Source organism: Mycteria americana, chromosome 2, assembly GCF_035582795.1.
Source record: "Mycteria americana isolate JAX WOST 10 ecotype Jacksonville Zoo and Gardens chromosome 2, USCA_MyAme_1.0, whole genome shotgun sequence".
Taxonomy (NCBI): domain Eukaryota; kingdom Metazoa; phylum Chordata; class Aves; order Ciconiiformes; family Ciconiidae; genus Mycteria; species Mycteria americana.
In genome coordinates this window covers 34,843,649-34,850,562 of record NC_134366.1, presented here as the reverse complement: position 1 = coordinate 34,850,562, position 6,914 = coordinate 34,843,649, and positions in this window count along the sequence as shown.

The following is a 6,914-nucleotide window of genomic DNA, read 5'->3' as shown; positions in this document are numbered from 1 at the left end:
GCTGGAACGGAAACCTTAAAAGCAAAACACCGAAGAAATACGTATTTTTCTGCTGATTATGTTAAATCTTTGCTGTGCACTTTGTCCTTTGCAAGGAGTTTTCCTGAATTGTTTTTTGGCTTTAAATTTGTGCATATTATATTCAAGCTAGAGGCTACCTTGCGTGTCAGGTGAGGATACAAATAAAAAATCTTGGACCAAGAAATGAAGTATTCCTTAGCAAGTTATAAAAACAACATCAATGAGCAGTTGGTAAAGCAATCAGGGTCCCAAGCTGAAGCGTAGAGCAAGCCTTAGCCTTTCTCTTTTGATTTACAGCAGTGTTGGAAAGTAACTTAACTAGGTGCCATGGGGCTGCAAGAACAGTTGAGTCAATGTATTGTTTAAATTGTTACGGATGTTAATTAGATTAGCAATTTGATGTTGAGGCCTGCAGAGAGAAGTGGGTATGCTATTTGAAACTCATTCTTCTGGCCTGAAAATTCAGGAAAGATGAAGCCCTACACTGGAGAAATCGGTGAGGTCCTACTGAGTCCCAGAATCCTTATCACAACAGCTATGAAATAGCAAAGGAATTATCTTCTCTGGTTTTAGAGGTAACAGGCACCAGCATTCATGAACTGTTCAGTATAGGCACAACAACTGGGGCCTGAATGTCATACACACCGGTATATTCCAGTATCAGGTCTCTTATCAGGTGCTAATCATTTTTTATTAATGGAGTGGTGTCAAATCAGAAACATTCATTAGAAAAATTGAGTTGCTATTACACTCCTAACCTACCTGCTGCTCATTACAGAAGTAGCTGAGCACCTTCCATATAAATTAGGACAATTAGTAAAGTCTTTAGAAGATTTCAAGGAGTCGCTGCCACTCTGCCATAGTCTAAGCTGAAAGGCAATAAAATAAGCACAAAAAATCCTGTAAGAAGTTTTTTTTAATCCTGTGGAACTACAGTTCTCTTGTGCTTTTGGCAAATACTACAACTAACTGGTTTAATAATATAATGGCAAGGTATTAGGCTTTCTCCTCGTAATCCAGTTTATACTTTTTTTCAAATTCAAAGCAATTATACTCCTAAAATCTTCAATCAAATCTATAATCTTTGTCATTCAGTATCCACAAATTACTGTTTGAAGTGTTCATATATACACTTATTTTGCTGAACTAGGGCTACAGAAAGGAGAGAGCGATCTGCTGAATCTGCTCTTTTTATTGCCACATGGGTTTCTGCAGAGGTCTGGCAAGCCTGATCTTGTTTAATCTTTCAGAGGCCAGAATAGGTCTTCTACATGTCGCTACTGCAATTATAAAGCAGGCCGTCAAATGAAGCTGAATCTTTAAACCAACCCAGCAGCTGGAACTTCAAACTTGCTATTTTTTTGTGGAAAAAAGTAAATGAAATAATTCTAAATTACGGAGGCCCTTAGTGAAACCTCCCAACTAGTCCTGAGGTCACATCAGATAAAAGCAATGTGAATCCCCTGAAGTCAGTGCTTCAATGTCCTTTCACTCTGGCCAAGTGTCTGGTAGAAAATTCCCTGCTGTCAAAACACCCAACTTTTGCAGAAAGGAAGATGGTATGATAAATTCCCTCAGCTTCTGGGGGGGAATTCTGGTTCCAGAGAATTATCTGTTGTGGAAGAGCCTTGATAATAAGCTATTCAGGCACTTGCATTTCTTACTTACACATCCCAGCTGAATTCCTTGGCTCTGAGGCTCATGGCTATTTTGGAGGGAAAAGTGGTCTTGTTTTGGCTTTTACTGGGGGTGGGAACCAAAAAATCCCACAACTGTTAAAAGCTTCTATTCTTCAAATAGAGTAGGACAGGAAAGCTTCTTTCCCCATCCTTGTGCTCCCATGTGCTCACAATGCACTATGGATCCCCCATGTTCACATGGGTGTTAGAAAAGTTCGTAATTTTATCCCTGTGACTTCCATCAAACAGATGAAAATGATACGGTACATCTCATTCCCACTTCTCATCCACAGGCTCTTTCATGCACATCTCTGCCTCTCCTTACCATCCTGAATGTCCTGAGCCATCTGTATCCGTAGAAGGCTCAACTACATTTTTTAACATGTGCCTGGTTTAGGAAACTCTGCTGAAAAAAAATCAATGCCCTGGGCTATCTTCTGAGAAGATTAGCAAGTGCAAAATACTGAAATGAGAAACAGTCACATCAATACCATCAGGATTAGTCCCAACAGCAAGAAAAGAATGTTACTGCACCTGTGCCAGGTTTAATTGCCATGAAGACTGTGGATAGCTTAGCTTTGGCATTTTCTCATCAGACCAGAATAGAGCAGGCTATATCCATGGCGTCTCAGTCTGCCTCTGTATCAGTGGAAAAGTATTCCTGCAATGAAAAATGAACACATTTCAGGGAACCTGTTTTTAAAGCACTGAGAATACAAAGGTCAGTTACAGTTAGTACTGCCAAAAAGCGTGATGGCCCATTATAATTCAACTACTACTTCTGCACAGCCTTCAGTGTAGTGGACATAATGCCAAACATACATATAGAGGGGAGGAGCAATGTGTGGCATTTTTTTGTAACTGCATTGATAAGCTTTGGGACAAATTCTGCGCTTCCTGTGCTGCAATCCTATTGAAGTTCTTGGAGTTTTGGGCTATATCTGAGGCAAAGATATATTTTTAGAGATTATTCACACAAAATTTGCAATTTAGAAGATCCTCCATTCTGAAACATAACGCAGAACGTGAAGGATGAATCGTCAGCCACCCAGGCACTGAGGAACTGCAAATGCCACAGGGACACACATCACTGTTTAATATTATTTACTTTGCAACAACTGGTGGCTGTTTCCCCTCTTTCCAAACAGGCTGCTAGCTAATGATTGCATGCCAAAATAACTGCCTCACACACATACAGATGTATATACCTACAGATGTATGTCATCAATCTATCTAGGAGCTCCTACACCTGGTAGAGTTAGGAATCCTTACTTTCTTTGACTATTGCCATCTTCCCTTTTCATACTTCTGCTACTTTTGCCTCCTTCTCCTCCACCTCTGTACATACACACCCCTTTATAATAACTACTGATTAAATAATAGTTAGTGTAATCCCAAGAAAATCAGCTTTTCCTGAGAGCCGCATATCTCATGAACAGTGTTTCAAGTAGATATGGGTAATGTTGCTATGTAACCAGTAAAAGGTTTAAGAGTGTGTGTGTGCATGTCCATGACTGCATGCTACTTATTTTGACACTTCTCAAAGCAGCTGGACTAGCATTCACATTTTAATGCATTTTTTCTGTCCAGGCAGCATTCAAAAACAATCAAAAAACCAGCCCTGGTTTGAAAAAAAGACATTATAACTGCTGGAAAAAAAAGTTGCATTAATAGATTTCCTATTTTTGTAAATTTATAAACTGATACCTATTAATGGAAAGCCACTTTTGAAATGCTAAGCAACAGTGATTGTAGATTATGTATATTAAGTTCTTTGTGTCTGTGTTATTGCCTGCTGAGACCTGTGGTGCCTAGAAGGCAAAGAGAATCTCAAGGATTAATTACCGTTAGTTAAAAATAGTTTTTGCTTTAAATTTTTATGTTGTGTGCAAGGGTGTGTTAAACAGAGGTTTTACTTAATTAATGTTTTACTTGGTAGCAATGACAAGATTTAGCCAGCTACTCCTACATGTAATTCTTTTTTAATTGCAAAAATAGAATTTCTTGTCATCAGGAAACCCACATCATTTTGAGTGTACATCAAAATTGAGAATCTGAGTGAATGTCAGGTAGTGAGCATCCAGGAGCACCACAGCATCCTCCCAGGGCAGGCTGAGCCTCAGAGCTAGCTCATGAGACTCAAAATCGAGACTTAAAATCAGTTCTGTGCTTGAACTATGAACAAACTTTGAAAAAGTCTGACGTGATATTGCACCACTAGAGACAACAGGAGAAAAGTCATGATTTATATAATTACCTAAGGCACATCCAGAAGCTAGCAGCTCCTTAATGTGGCGAGAAGTTACCTGCCTGTGGGCTAAGGAGCACAGGACGTTCTGGGGCACAACCCCAGCAGGGAGCTAAGAGCTGACAACCCACTGCGCACAAACTAAGGAAAAGTGGACTGAGAGTGTGGTGCATGCTTACTGCCCCATAACCTTGGCTGGGGGACATTAGGAGGATGCAATGGCATCGGTCATTTGGGGATTTTTCCCTTCGTTTGCATGGTTTTAGATTTTAAAGTATCCCTTGGCTAGGCTTTTCTCCTCCCTTTCTGTGACTGCCCGGTGGAAGTAAAAGTGATTTAGTGAGAGGGAAAAAGCACTCATTTCCTACCACAGGACTTATACCTCCTGCACATTATCCCGCATATATGGGGCAGGCACAAGACCATAATCCTGAAAGAGCGCTGAGTGCACGGCGTGTTGAAGGCTGCTTGCCACAAAGAAAGTTGAAGCCTTACCCAAGTGGATGAAGAGGGTAAGAGGGGTGGGTAGGGAGTTAAACCTTTTTCACAGAGTTGTTTAACATTTCAGAGTACACTACTGGATTTGCAATCAGTTTGGCAGTGGAGTCTTATAACCAAACAGACGTCTCTTTTAAGAAAACCTTTGTACGTCTGAACAGAAAGAGGTTTGTGCTCAAGCAGAAAGCCTAACACAGAGCTTACACAGCGATATATTTTCAGTCATGTGGCCAAGACAATAAACATGCATCTTTTGATCTGTGTGGCAACAGCGTACGAGTCATAGTTTATGCCGGGATAGAATGAGACGCAAATCTGCCAGGAGTGAGTCAGTGCTCTGGCATGTTTCTGCACATCCTAAATTTCACCAGGCTGAGACTAGGGGACTTCAAATAAATGTCTAAAGAACCCATAAAAGTATTCCAGCAAGCATGATGCTTTAAGCCCTAGTGTCAAAACATAGGAACATGCAGTCTATTTTGTATAAAATATTTTTTGGTCTTCTAACTATAAATGAAATCTCTTTAAAACGTGTGCTTCTGTAGGCAAACATTTACCAGCAGTCTTTTCCTCTTTATATGATGCAAAGAGGGACAGTAATACCTCTCCCGGGACTACAGAGGGCACGGGTAGAATTTTAAAATACCATTAAAAATTATCTCTTATTAATTGCTGTCACGTTCAAATTTGAGCAATATCCTCTGGGCATTTAGTAGCAGTGCTGCCATTATACCTTGTTGTCTTACGACATTATACAGCTAACCACACTGGTACATTATTTCCTAGAGCACCTCTATTTACAAATCAAAGTGCCTCGCTTAAGCACAGCCTGCTGAAATGCAGTGCTGTTATTAGGAAATGTGAGTGGGCTGAAGTGGGGATCCCTGTAGAGTTAACTTGGCAGCCTTCAAGATCCTGGCTCAACCTGATATTAAAAGTGAGTCATCAGTTTACCCACACAGCAGGACTTCACTTTGTACTTTTCACTGCGAGCAGCTCAGCAGAGGGCCAGGAGATCCAGCGTTTGCTTCTCTAATTAATAACCAGCTGAAAGGAACTCCTTGTTAAGAAAGACTTGGGTGGGTTTTTTGTTGTTGGTTGGTTGGTTTGGTTTTTTTGTTGTTGTTGTTCGTCAGTGTTAAATGCTGATAAATAACAAAAGCACAAGTCAGATCTACGACCCGGAAGGCTAGTGTGCAGTGCGTGTTAGTTGCCCAATACAGGGTGCTTCGTTTTCACTCCAGATCTAGGGCTCTACAACTGCCTCAGCTCCCTCAAAATTACTTTGGTATCTGCTAGGAGCTGTTTGCAGCTCAGATATTTCATTCATGTTACTTTGGGACTAGCCTGTTTTCCCAAGAAGATCCACAAACTGCCTTGTGCTCCTTGAGGGCCATGGACAGAAGGTATGCCAGCGCTCACGCCTCTTTGAGAAGCAGAGGAATCACAGTACCATAAAGGCTGCAGGGTGAACATCCCTTCCAGGTTAATTGATCAAGGCCAGGTTTTCCTTCTGGTATACATTTTAAATATCTAACTAATTGGTCTTTTCTTGTTCTAGAAGTTTTGTAGCAGCACCAGGTGGCATGTGAACATAGTGTGAGGAGCTAGGTTGGACAGTCTGTTTCCTACACTCTGAAGCTGTCTTGATACTGATCTTGCTTTTCTCTTGCCTTTACCTCAGCCCACCAATCACATTTATATGCTTCTTTGTAATTGAGGTAACTCTTCTGTCTCTTTTACAGCCTCAACCAAAAGTTCATGATTTAAATGTCCATTTCCCTGATTAATAGGTACAATTTATTGAAAGGTATCTCCTTCAGACTGTACTTTTTGTTCTTCTTTTTGCCCCCAACTTAAGATGACGTCTATACGAGCTAAAGTTAAAGCATGTGGATTTCAGTGGGATTTGAGCATCTAAATACAGGTGCTTTCCTGAAGCAGAGCCTGCTTTTTTGTCAATGTTTCCTGGTTCTGAGGAGAACAGAAATCAGAATGATATTTCACTAGTGGTCCTACTGTAGTTGCATAGCCATGTGGGAAAAAAAATGTTGTGAGTGCATAAAAAAAGTCAATGCCACAGTTATTTTGACTGCAGAATTTGCATTTACCAAATTCTATGTTCCCTAAATACACATTTTTCCAGTGTCTCTTTATTTTCTTTTGATTTAGTTCAAGGTACACTAGTTTTATGTACCTTTCTCAGTTTGGTCTTTTCCTATTCATGCCTGTAATAGAGAAAATCATTGCTATTCATTTCATGGTATTAATTTCATGACAATGCTACAGTCTTATTTAATGCAACTGCAGATCCACTAAATGCAAATGCATGCTTTAGTTTTGCTGCTATTCAGTTTTGCTGATACTGAGGCCAAAGGTTTTTTTTCTGTTTGTTTAGGTCCTCCCAAAGGCAAGGCACTGAAGCAGGAGGAAAATAAAAATTATGTTATGTATGAAAATGGTAGAAG